This window comes from Sorex fumeus, unplaced genomic scaffold, assembly GCF_029834395.1.
Source record: "Sorex fumeus unplaced genomic scaffold, SorFum_2.1 ptg000039l, whole genome shotgun sequence".
Taxonomy (NCBI): domain Eukaryota; kingdom Metazoa; phylum Chordata; class Mammalia; order Eulipotyphla; family Soricidae; genus Sorex; species Sorex fumeus.
Window position 1 is genome coordinate 17686498 of NW_026606096.1, and position 16536 is coordinate 17703033.

The following is a 16536-nucleotide window of genomic DNA, read 5'->3' on the forward strand; positions in this document are numbered from 1 at the left end:
ACAGCAGGTAAGGCACTTGCCTTGTAGGTGGCCAACTGGGTTCCATTCCCAGCACTGGTGTATGCTTCCTTAGAATCTCTAGGAATAATCCTTGAAGATCACCGGGTGTGGCCTAAAATTCAGATTTTTTTTTTTAAAAGGAAGGAAACTAATCTCAAGTTTAACAAACTTAGTTTTCTGAACATTATACAAAGTTCATTATTGGGATGGTGTAATAAAGAGTAGAATTCAATCAAGTTCACAAAGTCTAAGGATTACTACCTATTATTACTAAGAATTACTACCATAATTCCCATCTGCAAGACCCAAGACAAAAGTGGGTGGCCTAAATGGAACATAGAAATAGATTGTGGAAAGCCAGTTCTGAAAGGGTAACAAGACTGCTAAAGTGAGAACACTTATTATGTTTACATAATTCAGCTAAGGTCTTTCCAAGAATGTTTTCTGCCTGGGTATATATTTCAGAACTTCATAACATTCTGCAACCTATTGTTTAGTTGGAAATTAAATTTTTTTCCAGTTATAAATTACTTGTTTCAAAATTGATGTCACGTCATCAGTAAGAAATTATAGTTTCTGAAGTAAGTATACATTTTTTCACTTTGTTAACATATACACAAGTTAATATAACAAAACTGTAATGTATCTGTTGCTTTTGTTTGAATTTTAAGGAATTTATTTTTAATATTTTGAGTCACAACTTTAAAATCTGTTGAATGCATCTGTTTTTTCATAGTTCATTAATTTTTATGTTATAAAAGAGGCAGTTATGTTTACAAAGAAATTGTGTCTACTGATCATACTAATTTGCACAATAACTTGACAAACACATATGTAGTCTTGTAAAGTAAGCGTAGAAATAGATCTTCACAAATATAGATGATAAAAAAGCTGAGTTTTGTTGTACATGTACACATATTAAATGTGTGATATAATAATATAGTATAAGAATGCAGATAGAATGTAGTGTTTTAAATGTGTATTTAAAATAAAAAATGTAAATGAACCTCATTATATTAGAAAGTCTTTAGCTGGTAGTATATTAAAAGAGCTTGACTTTTTCCCCCATTTGTATATTTTGCCTGTTTAATCTTTTAAATTAAAATGTAGCTCATGGGGTATAAAAAGAAGACATCTATATGCTTAATTAAAAAAAACTTTTAAACTTTCAAATAAACTGAAAAAACTCAAGCATAGAATTTTATTTCAGGATATCAAATTGGCAAAAGAGATAAAAAATAAGCATCTTTTTTATTGTCAGTGGCTACAAAAATGTGCATTATTTATATGCCACCAATCACTTGATCACTTTATATCCGTTACTCATGGATTTGCTTGAGCGGGTGCCAGAAGCATCTTTATTCGTCCCTGTTGCGTGCTAGTGTAGCCCAATGGCATCTGCTCGCTCCAGGAACATGAAGAGCTTCAAATCATTTGTTCAGGGTCTTGATGAAGAAGTCTGATCATCTTGTAGGTGGGCGGCCACGTGATCTTTTGAAGTCCCGTAGAATCCAGTCCGTAATGGCTCTAGTTCAGCAGTCGTCTCCAAATTGCATTACATGTCCAGCCCATCTGATTTTCTATGCCTTGGCAAATGAGAAAGCATCCCTGATTATAGATAGTCAATGGAGGTCGGAACTCTGGATTCTTTCTCTCACTTGAGTGAAGTGTGATACTCCAAGCATAGCTCTTTCAATTCCTCTTTGGGAGACCTGAATAGCATTTTCATCCTGTTTTCATAGGGTCAAGGTCTCTGAGGCATATGTTAATGCAGAAAGAATGGTGGAGTTGGAGAGATATGCCTGGAGCTGGAGTTTCTTCCTCCTCTTAACTATCTCTTCCATGCTCTTGAAGGCATTCCAAGTCACACCCTTCCTCTTGCGCAACTCAGGTGCCAGGTTGTTTGTCATGTTGAAATCTCGACCAAAGTACACTTAACTGCTGCATTTGGAGATATTTGTTCTGTTGAGAGCAAATAGAATGTCAGAAATGAGTCTGTTTCTCATAAACATTGTTTTCGTGAGATTCAGCTGCAGTCCAACCTTTCCACACTCACGGTTGAAGTTGGCCAGAATTTGTGCCTCTTGGCTAATGTTTGGTGTTATCAAAACAATGTTATCAGCGAAGTGGAGGTGGTGTATCTTCACTCCCATTCCTTCCCATTCCAGTTGTTGCATGACGTTCTCGAGGGTGGCACTGAAGAGTTTTGGTGAAATGCTATCACCCTGCCGAACCCCTCTCTTGATGTCGATGATCACTTCCTTGTAGAATGGTGAGATCTTTGTAGTGAATCCATAATACAGCTCACGAAGGATCTTGATGTATTGAGTTTGAACACCCTGTTTGTCTAGGGCTTTGATGACCACTTCAATCTCAGTCTAATCAAAGGCCTTCTTTAAATCAATGAACTTTAGACAGTGGCATCTTGAGCCAGTTGGTGGTGGGAAACGGGCACTGGTGGAGGGATGGGTACTTGATCATTGTATATTGAAACCCAAGCACAAAAATTTGTAAGTCTACAACTGTACCTCATGGTGTCTCACTAATAAAAATTAAAAAAAAAAAAAGAGCTGAGCCAGTGTGTTTCTGAGTACTGACGGCAGGTGTTTGGGTCTGATCTTGTCTGGGCTGGGTGCTGTTCTCTTCTTTACTGACGAAATGGCATTTCGGATTTCAGAAGGGAGAACATTGGGAACGCAGAATTTCTACCATCCTGCAGAATTTGGTATGTGGGCAGGTGGACGTGGCTATCAAAGAGATCCGAGTAGAAGTCATGGATAATCTTCTTCATTGCCCTTCTGGAAGATGTGATAGACCCATCAGAACGTCGGAGGGCAGTCCTCTTGGTCTGTGGTTGGCAAAGGACAGGCGGATGTTACAAATGCTTTTCCTGGCTTCTGCGCATGGGCCAGCACTACTGCTCTTCTCTCTTTAAGGTCTTCCTTTATAATTTCTCTGCATTGCTTTGCGAGCTCAGACGTTAGGTTGTGGTTGTCTGAGGCTCGCCCCCAGCCATGTTGGCAAATGAGCTTGAGAGTTTTTAAAGACAGGCATCTTTATGTGGATTGCTCTCTTGGCGTTTCACACACAATCATGGAGGTGCTGAACCAGTCGATTGTATTCTTCATCAGTGTCATCAATGATGGCATCTTTCCATTTTGCTGCAATAGTGCCAATGCCACCAATATGTAAAATATTACAAATTGAAATTTAAAAATTGTCCAGTTCTTTCCATTAGTCATTTCACATTTTAAAATTTATTATAATGATATAAGGAAAATATGCTTGAACATTTAAAGTAATTTATTTACAATAATATAATCACTGTCACTGTCCTCCCGTTGTTCATCAATTTGCCTGAGCTGGCCCAGTAACGTGTCTATCATGAGACTTGTTGTTACTGTGTTTGGCATATCGAATACATCATGGGTAGTTTGCCAGGCTTTGCCGTGCGGGCAAGATACTCTCGGCAGCTTGCTGGGCTCTCTGAGAGGGACGGAGGAATCGAACCCGGGTCAGCCATGTTGGCTGCGTGCAAGGCAAACGCCCTACCGCTGTGCTATACAAACAAACAAACACTGTCCTCCCGTTGCTCATCAATTTGCTCGAGCGGGCCCAATAATGTCTCCATTTTGAGAGTTGTTACTGTGTTTGGCATATCGAATACGTCATGGGTAGCTTGCCAGGCTTTGTTGTGCGGGCGAGATACTCTCAGTAGCTTGCCAGGCTCTCCGAGAGGGGCGGAGGAATCAAACCGGCTTGGCCGGGCTGGCTGCGTGCAAGGCAAATGCCCTACCTCTCTGCTATCGCTCCAGCCCTACAATACTAAATGTTAAAACATTCATAATGGTAATTTTAAGGGAGAAGGAGGATATTACAAACTTACACCAAAATTATATTTAAAGGATTACATAAAATTTCTCATGGTTGGAAGTCTGCCCCGAGGGGTAGGGGAGAGGGCACTTGAGATAGAGAAGGGACCGTTAGGACAATGATGGTTGGAAGAGATTGCTTGGGATGGGAGATGTGTGCTGTATTGCAACCATAATGCCCAAATTGCGTAAGGAGAGAGAGAGAGAGAGAGAGAGAGAGAGAGAGAGAGAGAGAGAGAGAACAGAGAGAGAGAGAGACAGACAGAGAGACAGAGATACGAGATATGCACACACACAGAGAGAGATAGACAAAAGAAGAACTGTGCCTGCCATAGAGGCAGGCTGTCGGTGGGGATGGGGGGTTTGCAGGAGGGATATGGTGGACGTTGGTGGAGAGATGGGTGTCAGAACATTATATGACTAAAACTTCATCATAAAATCTTTGTAACTATGTCATGGTGATTCAATTAAAAAAAAGATGACACAAAATTTCTAAAGAAATATAAGAATGAACATAAGAAAAAAATCAGAGTAGCCTCTTAATTTTTCATGAAATCATATTAGAAGAAAATTATTTTTTCACAGAGAATACCCCAGTCCAAGAAAACTTTGTTACTGATGCTTTTGGAAAATATGCAATTTCACCAGAAAATAGATAAAAGTATGACCTAGTTCTATGAGACAAGCATAAACTTATTGGAAAAATCTGACAAAGATATAAAAAAGGAAAAATTACAGACAGATCTCATTTCTAAAATTACTAGTACTCACAGTGAATGAGCAGCATTTATTCAACAGATATAAAAATTAGTATACAACCCTGCAAATTAGGATTTGTTTCAGAAATGCAGAGTTGGTGTAATATGTTAAAATCAAACATCATACAAACAACATGCAGTACAATCACTCTTATGTAAACCTAAAAATATGGTTCTGGAGTAAAGTGGATGATAGAGGCCAGGGAGATAGTACAGAGGATAAGATGCTGGCCTTGCACTTGACTGACACAGGTTCAATTCCCCACATGGTCCCCTGAGCCCCATCAAGAATGATCCCTGAGTGCAGAGATAGAAGTAAGCCCTGAGCAAAACTGGGTGCAGTTCAGAGCAGAAAGAACAAAGTTGGTGGTGGGGGCACCCATGTAAGACTGGGCAAATGGAAGTGAAGGAGAGGTGAACACTCCAGGGAGACTCTCATCTCAGGATGATTACAGAGATTAGGTCCTAGCTGCTGGTTCCATCCAGTTCTTCACCCTACTGGCCCTGTCTTTATTGCAGGTTATTACATACATACATATATGTGTGCATATGTGTGTGTGTATTTAATTCCTGAATTTCTGTATTTGCCATAGCTGGCAATGCTAAGAGGTTACTCCTGCCTGCACTCAGGAATAATTCCTGGCAGTGCCCTGGGGCCATTTGGGATGCTGGGGATCAAACCCAGTTTAGCTGCATGTAATGCAAGTGCCCTACCCGCTGTACTACCACTCTAACCCCTGTAGTTTTCTAAAGAGAAGGAACCTTCCATACATCCTGCCTCAACCTCTGCATGCCTTCTTTGTGGTCAGACATACCAAATTGAATTATCTTGCACGTTGACTGGTCCATTCACTGATCATTCATCTACATGACCTGTCACTGTCACCGTCCTCCTGTTGTTCATCGATTTGCTCGAGCGGGCCCAGTAACATCTCCATTGGAGATTTCGTTGTTACTGTGTTTGGCATATCGAATACGTCACGGGTAGCTTGCCAGCTTTGCCGTGCGGGCGAGATACTCTAGGTAGCTTGCCGGGCTCTCCGAGAGGGGCAGAGGAATCAAACTCGGGTCGGCCATGTTGGCTGCATGCAAAGCAAACGCCCTACCCGCTGTGCTATCGCTCCAGCCCATCTACATGACCATTTTATTTTATTTTATTTTATTTATTTGCTTTTTGGGTCACACCCAGCAATGCACAGAGATTATTCCTGGCTTTGCCCTCAGGAATTGCTCCTGGTGGTGCTTGGGGGACCATATGGGATGCTGAAAATTGAACCTGAGTTGGCCTTGTGCAAGGCAAACGCCCTCCCCTCTGTGCTCTCACTCCAGCCCCTAGGTGACCATTTTACACCCCTCCTCTATCCTCAATATTTGCATGTCCCTTATCCCTATTTCCACTGTTCCTCACATCAAAATCTCAACTTTGTTTGCTTTCTTTGTAGTAAGAAAATGGAAATAATTGTATCTGGTCAGCATAAAGATGTGTTATCAACCACCTCCTTCAAAGATTAGTCCATTATCCTGTTTTTCTCCCTTCGCTTCAGCTGCTGGAAGATGATCAGCAGGTTTATTCCTGTAAAAATCCCCAATTCATAACAAACCCAAGATCACACTATTCCAGAGGAAACCCAAATCCAGTGCCTGTTTAAGGAAGAAAAGATAATAGGAAAAAGATGCAGGGGGTCAAATCCATATTTCCTTAGGGTTGATTAAGATCTTGGCAGACATTCATTATAATTAGAATTTTCTTCCCCCTAACCCTCTGCCATCCATAGATGTTAGTCCCTAAAAATTACTCAGCATTCTCATCTCCACCTCAATACATTTGGCCTTTGAGCAACATGGTTTTGAAGTGAACATGTATATGTAGACTCAGATTTATTCCTAATCATTGATTCCATATTATAGTTTCAACCAATAATGAATGGCAATTGGTTGTATCCTTGGATGCAGAATTTGGGTTTGTAGAGGATGAACTATAGGTTACTTTACTTTTTCAACTGCAAGGTCAGTTCTGTCTCCATCATTGTTCAAGAGTTACCTATAAGTATTTCTAGAGAACCCAGTTTGATGCCCAGGAAAGCATTTGATTTCCCTTGCATGTCCATTTACCAACCCATTTCCATTAAAGTATTCTGTACCTTCATTTGATAACACTTTTGTTATGCTTCAATAATTTGTGTACCATATTTGTTTACTCTTAAGACCACTCTAGAAAATCCCTCTTTGGGACTCTCACATCATGGATCCTTTTATACTGGAAAAATTGCAATTGTTTCTCCCATAATAAATTATTTGGTCAGCTTTATAAGTGTGACTGCTTTAGTTGGAAGAAAGAAAGGGTACTTTAAAATTGATCAATAGGGGCTAGAGAGATAGTACAGTAAGTAGGGCGCTTGCCTTGCACATGATCAACCTAGGTTCAATACCCAACATCCCATATAGCCTCCTGAACCCACCAGGAGTGATTCCTGAGCAGAGTCACAAGTAAAGCTGGGTGTGGTCCAAAAAATGAATAAAAGTGATCAACAATGCCACTCTCCTATTCCTCATCTTCTAGTCTCTTTATCTTATTCTAATCATGTCCTCGTTCTCACCAGTGAAAACTGGTTTTGACCAAGTTACCAATGAGCCACAAATGAATCTCAGTTTTGTCCACATACCACTTCTTTCCACAGTTGATCCACCTTACTTCTTTCTACTTTTAGTAACTGTCCCTTTATCGTATGAGATATATAACATTTTTATCTCAGTCATCAAGCTTTCTCCAGTAAGATGCCTATTGCACAATACCAAGAGATGCCAGTGACCTAGACATAAATTCAGACAGCATCTCCTGGAGTCCTTGTGCCTCACAGTCACTCGTTCTGGTTAGCTCTCACTGCTCTGACCCCTAATGGAGGAGAACCACAGGGCTCAGATCTTGATGCCTTCCTGTTTTTCGAATCTGCTTGGAGCTGGCCCAAAGAAATTAGGACTTGAATTTAATATTAGGGACCAGAAAATCTGTCTGGTTGGGAATAGTTGAAAATGTCAAGCGAGGCCCTCTTCTCTTCCTTCCGGGTAAGAGGATGGAAGGCTTAATCAGAACTCTTTATTTGCAGTCACAGCAGAGGGCTGCCTCCAGGGAACAGCCCCCGAGTGAGTTTATTGATCTCCATGACACCCACCAGCCTGTAACTCACCTTTCCTAAAACTGTGCTTCCTTCTTCTCTTTTTCTATCGAAAACAAAAATAACCCTTCCTGTCACCGGGGAGGGAAGATGCTTGTTTTTGAGGGCATGAGTCTACCACTTTCCAAACTGCCCATGTTGTTCCAGATAAACTTTTTTTTTTTTATTTGCCCACCAGCAGCAGAAGAATGAAATCTTCATGGTAACAATTTGGTGAAGCCAGTTAAGAGTGGAGTTGGCTGGTGAGATGACTTTGGATTCAGAGACCTTAATCCACTTGGCCAATAGGGGTTCTCTTTGCCTTCTTTGCACCTGGCAGCTCCCTCTTTCCCAGCTGCTGCTGATGGGTCAGAGAATGGGATAGTGTGTGGGGTGAGGGGCTAAGTTGATCAACCATGTGTGTGTGGCCACTTCTGTGTTTGTGAACAGGAATAGTCACCTTGGGGTGCACACCCCGGAAGCCCCCTTCACCTCTGTTGAATCCCATTTCCCTGTGGACTTCAGGCAAGTCTGTGAGCACTCTTTGGGAGAGAATAATTTTCTATTTTTACCTGGATCTGTGAATTTAGGATTATCTGGATCCCGTCTGTGTGTGGCCACCTGAATATGTTATTTTCCTGGGAAAGTCTTCTGATTGAAAAGATACTTTACCATATTGTGAGGTCTATGGAATGTTGGAACAGGTTAGCATCTCAAGTGAACGCCAGCATGTTGGGTCCTGGTTTAACTCATTAACAAACAGAGCGAGCTGAATCTCTGCTGGCGACCAGAGCGATGTGGAGTCAGCAGTGTTAGAGATCGAAGTGAACCTTAGCTAGAAAAAAAAAATTTTTTTATTTGTTTCATTTTATTTATTTATTTTTATTTTTTATTGGAATGCCATGAGATACTATTACAAATTTTCATGATTGACTTTCAGTTATAGAATGATGGAGCACCCATCCCTCCACCAGTGCACATTTTCCACCATCATTGTTCCCAGTGTCCTTTCCACCACCTCACCCTATCCCACCCCTTGCCTCTGTGGCAGGTACAGTCCTTCTTACTCTTTCTTTTATTTTGGGCATTACTATTTGGAATACAGATACTAAGAGGCTATCATGTTTGTTCTTCAGTCTACTTTCAGCATACATCTCCCCCAACCATCATTTACTTAGTGGCTTCTTTTCTATCCTAACTGCCTTTTCCTCTAGCACATGAGACTGGCTTCCAAACCGTGGAGTGACCCTCTTGGCCCTTATCTCTACTGTCCTTAGCTGCTAGTCTTGTATTGTGCTATTTATTTCCACAAACGAGTGCAGTCATTCCATGTCTGTCTTTCTCTTTCTGACTCATTTCTCTTTAGCTAGAAAAAACTTAATTCTTCTACCCACCCAATGTCCTGACTCTTACCACCCCATGCCTTTCAGAGAGGCTGGTTGGATGATTAATGTTATGTGTCATCTGCATTATTGTGGAGCAGGGCAATAGGCTCTGGGCAGGAAAAACCCGACCTTGCAAAGAGGCCCTGAAGTGAAACCTTATAAGAGGGAGTAACTGGGCAGAGATGGCAGAACATGGCGCCTGTATCATGTGTCTGGCCTTGAGCCTCCCTAGTCATGTACGCCTAAAATGCAGAAACCATCACAATCACCTTATGTGAGTCATCCTAACCACAACATATAGCCTTGAAGGGGATTGGCCCTCGGGCAAAGCTGAAAGGAAAAAAATGATAGGCCAAGAGTGTTAAGTTCTATGTGATTGAAACTCCTGTAAGCCAAGACTCTTTATAAAAATGTGTGTAAAGTGAGCTGTGATCAACTGCTCCTGGAGGGGTTTCTCCACACGCTTGTTCTCCTTCACCCCACGGCCAGGCTCCTACCCAGACCCAGTGTGAAAGATATCTGGGCATGTTGGGAATAACTGTTCCCCAACACATCATGTTTTGTGTGCAGTGATTTGGGGCTTCTAGAGTTTTTTTTAATTTTTGTCTCTTGGCTAATGTACTATGGTATCTAAGTTCTGTCTTATCTTAATAAGGAAAACACTTATTAGTGACAAGTTTCAATAGTTCCGATAGTTCTAGGCTCTAAGTGACCAAGGCTTAGTTAAAACTGTTATACATGTTCTTTCCTTCCTTTTGTTGTCTCTAGCGGTGAATGAATCTTGGATCTGTTGAATACATTTTTAAAAAATGCTTAGTGTTTTGTTGAATCACAGTTAAGTTGGATTAAGTAGTTTACGGGACCTATGGCGGGGGGAATTGAAACTTTCAATCCAAATTTATTTATTGTGGGAATAAATATTGTGGGAATAATTAAATATTATTTATTTATTGGGCTACACCCATTGGTGTTCAGGGATTCCTCCTAGCTCTGTGTTTAAGGATCACTCCTGCTAAGCTTGGGGGACCATATGAGGTGCTGGGAACGGAAACAGGAATTGTCATGACTAAGACAGGCACCATAACCTCTGCACTCTCTTTCTCTGTGGCCCTCAATGTAAGTTTCTTATTGCGAAAAGATTAACTGAATCCAGTAAGGAAGTAACATAAGAATCTTGTGGTTATCAAGGCAATTTTAAAAATGTCCTGTATCAGTGTATATCTTAAAATTTCACCAGTGGCCACAAGGGAATCTCTTGAGTTTCAAAAACCACAGTAAGTTTAAAGTCCTAGACCTAAAGAGAAAAAATGAAATGGACTCAATGGAGTCTAAGAACTACAGAGAATAAGATGGTCATCTTCTATGCGCCTGGAAGCTGTCTTTTGTGTATGAACTGACTACATGCAGTAAGGCTTATCATCCATGCATTTCCTACAAAGAAATTAGATTTTCTTTGTTGTACAATGAAGGTGTGATTTCAACAATTCTAATGAGAAACATTTTGAAGGACTTCATCTATTTTCCTTGACTGTTATGTTATATTCATCTGTGTAACATCAAATTAATATTTTAGTTTACCACTAGAAAGAAAGTATTTTCAAAACTGGTTACCTTGAAAAACATTTTTTTTTTTTTTGCTTTTTGGGTTACACCTGGCAATGCACAGGGGTTGTTCCTGGCTCTGCACTCAGGAATTACTCCTGGCGGTACTCAGGGGACTATATGGGATGCTGGGACTCGAACTCAGGTTGGCTGCGTGCAAGGCAAACGCCCTACCCTCTGTGCTATTGCTCCAGCCCCGAAAAACATTTTTACAACAAAGAGACACATCCAGTGTCCACAAAAGAAAAAAAAAAAGAGATTTTTGCAAGATAAGCAGTTAGCTTAGGTGTGTTTGAAAAGAGTATCCAGTTTCTAATTTATGATATGTGAAAAATAACACAAATTCTAGGTATTGCAGAAGAAAGAAACAAACTTGGATAGCTCTATTAGTTTTCTCTGAAGTCTTTCATCTGTTTTTCAAAATACAAGTAAAATTTTTAGAGATTCTGCTCCCAGTAACTGAGCTCATAAATATAAATATGTTTCAAGTGTCTAGTACTCATTGATTGTGGTTTTACTATATGTATATACACACTGTCCTCCCATTGTTCATCGATTTTTGCTCGAGCGGGCCCAGTAACGTCTCCATTGTGAGACTTCTTGTTACTGTGTTTGGCATATTGAATACTCTCGGTAGTTTGCCAGGCTCTCTGAGAGGGGCGGAGGAATCAAACACGGCTCTGCCGGGCTGGCTGCGTGCAAGGCAAACACCCTACATATATATATATATATATATGTATATATATATATATATATATACACACACACACACACTAGAGTTTATAATTTAACTTTTAGGAAATAAAAATAGAAAACTCCAAAGCAAAAATAAAAATCAGCTTGAAATCTGTAGAAATGCACTGAAATGTAAAAGCATAATATTTCCCTGACCTCATATTCCCAGAGCAACAATCCCCAAGCACAGAGATGGGAATAGTCCCCACTCCTCCTAAAAATTTTACTAATCAAGTTACTCTCTGATTAGGATAATGGATTTGTAAGCCTTCCCATGGCTACTATTGGTAACAGAAATCTACCAGACTAGATAGGGATTCTCTCAAATAAGATAGTTTTCAAGGAAACCCTGTTTGAAACTCAGATGTATCGTGTACTTCATGTTCTGTCTTAAATAGTGAAAAGATGACTTCTCTCTGACTTAGGGATCTTTACATCTAGACTCTTAATAGTTCAAGTGGCACCTCAGATATCATTTGCAATAAAAATGACAGAGATAAGAGAAAAGTGAAGAATCCATTTCTGCCTATTATAAACACAATTTCTGGATAAGTAACTTCATTTTCATTTCACCTAGATCAGAAATCAAACTTTTATTGAGCATACATGTTTCACCTGATTCTGTTTTTAGGACATTCTCAAACTCATTGAATATGCCAATAGGTTTCAAACATATGCTAGAATACAGGTGATCCTGAAAAATCTGTCCAAATTTGGGGGTTTAGCTCCCCATGGAGGTTGTGGAATCTCCTTCTGATTATTGAAAGCATGGTCAAGTTATGACTTCTTTTTCTGCTATCTTATAGGATTATATCATTATCTTCTTATCGCCATACTTTCCCCCTACGTGTCGTTATTTGCTATTCTTATGGTCATGTTCATGGTCGTCCCGGTATTCATCGATTTGCTCGAGCGGGCTCAGTAATGTCTCCATTGTGACAATTGTTACTGTGCTTGGCATATTGAATATGTCACGGGTAGCTTGCCAGGCTCTGCTAAGCAGGCGAGATACTCTCAGTAGCTTGCCCGGCTCTCCGAGAGGGGCAGAGGAATCAAACGTGGCTGCATGCAAAGCAAATGCCCTACTGCCGTGCTATCGCTCCAGCCCTATTCTTTTCATAAACTAACTTATTAAAAATAAGTAAATTCTCATTTAAAATAAATAAGTTGTTGGGAGCTAAAACTTCAAGAATATATAATGAAATCAAATTTATCACAAACAATATAAACGAGTTATATTACAGCAACTTCCGGTCATGAAAGCGTCACTGGGGGTAGTGGAGAGAGCTCAAAGGAACGGTGTACATATTGACCCCCTGGCACCACATGCTCTCCAGCATTGTTGGACTTGGGCAGCACTTCTTGACCCAAGCACCTGAGCATCAGACTTATTACTGTGTCCCCATAAAAAAAGTAGTATCACACATTTAAATAAACATTTAGAATACTTCTAATATTCAATGATTATTCATTCACTCATGTGCTCAGTTCCCAACATAATCCAGTGCAGGGCTCAGTGGCCAGAACCTACCCAGGCAACTCTGGTTGCAAGGCAGGAAGTGTTACTGGCAAGCTGGACACATCTATAGTATCCACACTCCTTCTGGAATAACACACACACACACACACACACACACACACACTCACCAGCAAACCTCATGGACGCACAATGTGATAAGGGAAAAAAACTCATTATCAAAAAAACCCCATGCTCGCATGGGAAGAGTAAAACTCTACAAGCCAGAATCAACTTTCCATTGTCAACATTCTAAAGAAACAATGCTAAGAAATTGTACTTGTGGAACAAATATTAGCCTTACAAGACTTTCTTTACTTCCAGGGTGAACAAAATATTTTAGGTGCCAGATAATCAGGTATATGGAAATTAGGAATACATCTTATTAGGTATATTGAGTTTGTATCTGGGACAGAATGAGAGCACTCTCATTTGAACAGAAATCAGTTTACTCTTGTGAGATTGCCTAAGTTTGAAACAGGAAAGAGAAAAGAATTGTCTAGGGTCCTGGGGAGAAAATTGCACAAGGAGATAATGTTGTACCTGGAGCACACAAGAAACAGGCTCCTTTGCTTGCTCTCGCTAAGCACAGAGAGACCTTCACAAAGGGGAAGTAAAGGGTCCAGGGTCCCTGCTAGCAAGACGCACCCATGAATATAGATATTAACCACTTTTCCAAGAAATATGTGGAGTTAGATGTAAGATGAAACCAAACGACTTGTGTATGCTTGGTCAACGGCAAGTATATTGTTAGCCCTCCTATGAAGTTTCGAGTTGTAATTGGCACATAACATTGTTGGATCTTAAGGCATACAATGTATTGGTTTTGTAGATGCTTACATTTATATATACATATATATCAGAATGAATATCATAGTACCCATAACAACTATCACAGAATTATTGTATAGAGAATATGACATTATTAACTATAATTGTGCTGTACATTTAACCCGATCATTTATAAATCTTTGAACAGGATGTTTTGTACTTTTGAAACTTTATCTCTTATTTTGCCATAACTGCACCACCCAGGCCGTAGGAACCAACACTGAACTGACTTTCTCTGAGTTTTGCTTTATCAGATTTCACATTTAAGTGTTATATATGATTTGTCTTTTCTGACTTGCTTCACATAATAAAATTGTCTTGGGAATTCATGTAAGTTGTTGTAAGTGGTAGAATTATTCTCTTTCTTACGGCTAAATAGTGATGCATTGTATATGTATGTAATATATGTGTGTTATGTGTGTCTCTGAATTATGTGTGTATATATGTATGTACGATAGCACAGTGGTTAGGGCGTTCGCCTTACATGCGGCCAACATGGCCGACCCGAGTTCGATTCCTCTGCCCCTCTCGGAGAGCCCGGCAAGCTACCGAGAGTATTTGATATGCCAGACACAGTAACAACAAAGTCTCCAATGGAGACGTTACTGGGCCCGCTCGAGCAAATTGACGATCAACGGGAGGACCTTATTATTATTATTATTATTTATATGTATGTACATATGTAAAATATTTTATAGCCATGCATTCATAATACATGTTATTTCTGAATCTTGGTTATTGTGAATGAAACTGGAATGATCACCGGAATATACTTTTCACTTTTCTTATTTTTATTCCTTTGGCTATACACACACATGGTATTGAGATTACTAGAGCATTTAGTAGTTCTATTTTGAAATTTTTTTAGGAATTTCCTTCCTGTTTTTCATTTTTTCTGTACTAATTTGTATTTACACCAACAATGTAGAAGAGTTTACTTCTCCTCACACCCTTGCCAGTACTGCTTGTCTCTAAAAGCATATATAAGGACCACACCTGGCTATGTTCAGGGGATACTCCTGACTGCATTCAGGAATTACTTCTGCTTGTGGAACCATATCAGGTGCTGGGGATTGAACCTCTTTTGGCCATGTGGAAAGCCAGTGCCCTATCCTCTGTACTATCACTCTGGCCCCAGTAAAGTAGGTAATTTTACTTTCTGTATAAGTTAGAGACGATTAAGTAGTTAACTAAGTTTTTACTTTGTGATGATATCAAGTTTGCTTTTTAATATAATGAAAATGCTGTCTAGAATGTTTTTTAAGATTATCATTTCCAACAGACTTTTGCAGTGATTATTAGACAGTCTTCTGAAGTCTACATATGGCATGGGGATAATTTTCGTGTTAATTTGTTAAATAGGGGAAAATTTTTTGTTAAAAATCATAAATAATAAGTTCAAGAGTGTAAGTTTAAGCTTGTGGTTATTTTCCATGTTTTTCCTTCAGTTTTCTGTTTGCAGTCTAATTATGGTGATGATTGTTTAAAATTATACACCCGGAACTACGTCTGGTGCTAATTTTATAGTTGTTATCCTACTTAATGCTTATAGCAATGCTTTACTATAATAATGTTCTATCCTAGTCAGATTAGCATTATTATTATCAGAATTTTACCAGGGAATAAACTAGTTACTGATGATTAATTTACTAAGGCTTATAGAGAGCAAATTGAAGACTTGAATTTTGCACTGGGCCCTGCTTCAGTGCAGGTTTCCATCTTAACCTCTGCACTATCTGTCTCTTGAATTTTCTGGTATATAATAACACATACTTGTGACAATAAAAGGACTCTACAAACTAGTGACTACAAAGCAGGAAGTTGCTGATATCTTGGTATAAGACTATATGTATAATTTTGACAATATTAAATATAAAGCAAGATTGCTATAGCAAAATTTCTATTCACCCTAATAATTAAAATTTCAAGTGCTGATTTTTAGTTTTTTTGTGACTAAAAATTTCCTGATGCATGAAAAGCACTGAGTAGTTGAGTTCTGACTGTAATTAAGTTGGATATGTCTTAAGCACAAATAATAGCTTTCTTCATCCTTTCTACTAAATCACCAGGAATTTCTCAAGATTTAATTGTTCACCTGAACTTGGGAAGACCACTCTTTAGATATTCGCACATAACCACTTGCTTTGTTCTTATTAAAAAAATAAAGTGTATTGTTTGAATTATATTGTGAATTATTTCTCAGTTATTATCAAGACTGGTTAATAAATTAATAAAGCTTAGCATCTAAGACATGTATAGTCCCTTAAAATAAATATTATTTCTTCTTGCCACTGTAATATAGGTGAAATTTTTAGAAAAAAATATTTTAAAAATATTAAAATTTTCATGTGTCTGGGTTTGGCTATGGCCAGTTAAAATGATAATGAAAAGCTATATATGAGAAGTATATAAAAAACCATACAATTTAATGATGTTTTTAGATATGTGTTTAATTATTTTTTACTAAGCATATTTAACTCTATTAAAATATTTTTAAAATGCTAAGTAAGTCAAATTTCATTAATACAAACTGTAATCTTAACTATACATTTATTTACATTTTGAAATGCACTTTGTGTCATTGTACATAAAGCAGTTTGATGAAGTAAATGGAGGATATATTCCCTTACAACTCTGCAAGTTAGATTTAATGCCTAAGATGAAATAAAAGAAACTCCAAGTCAA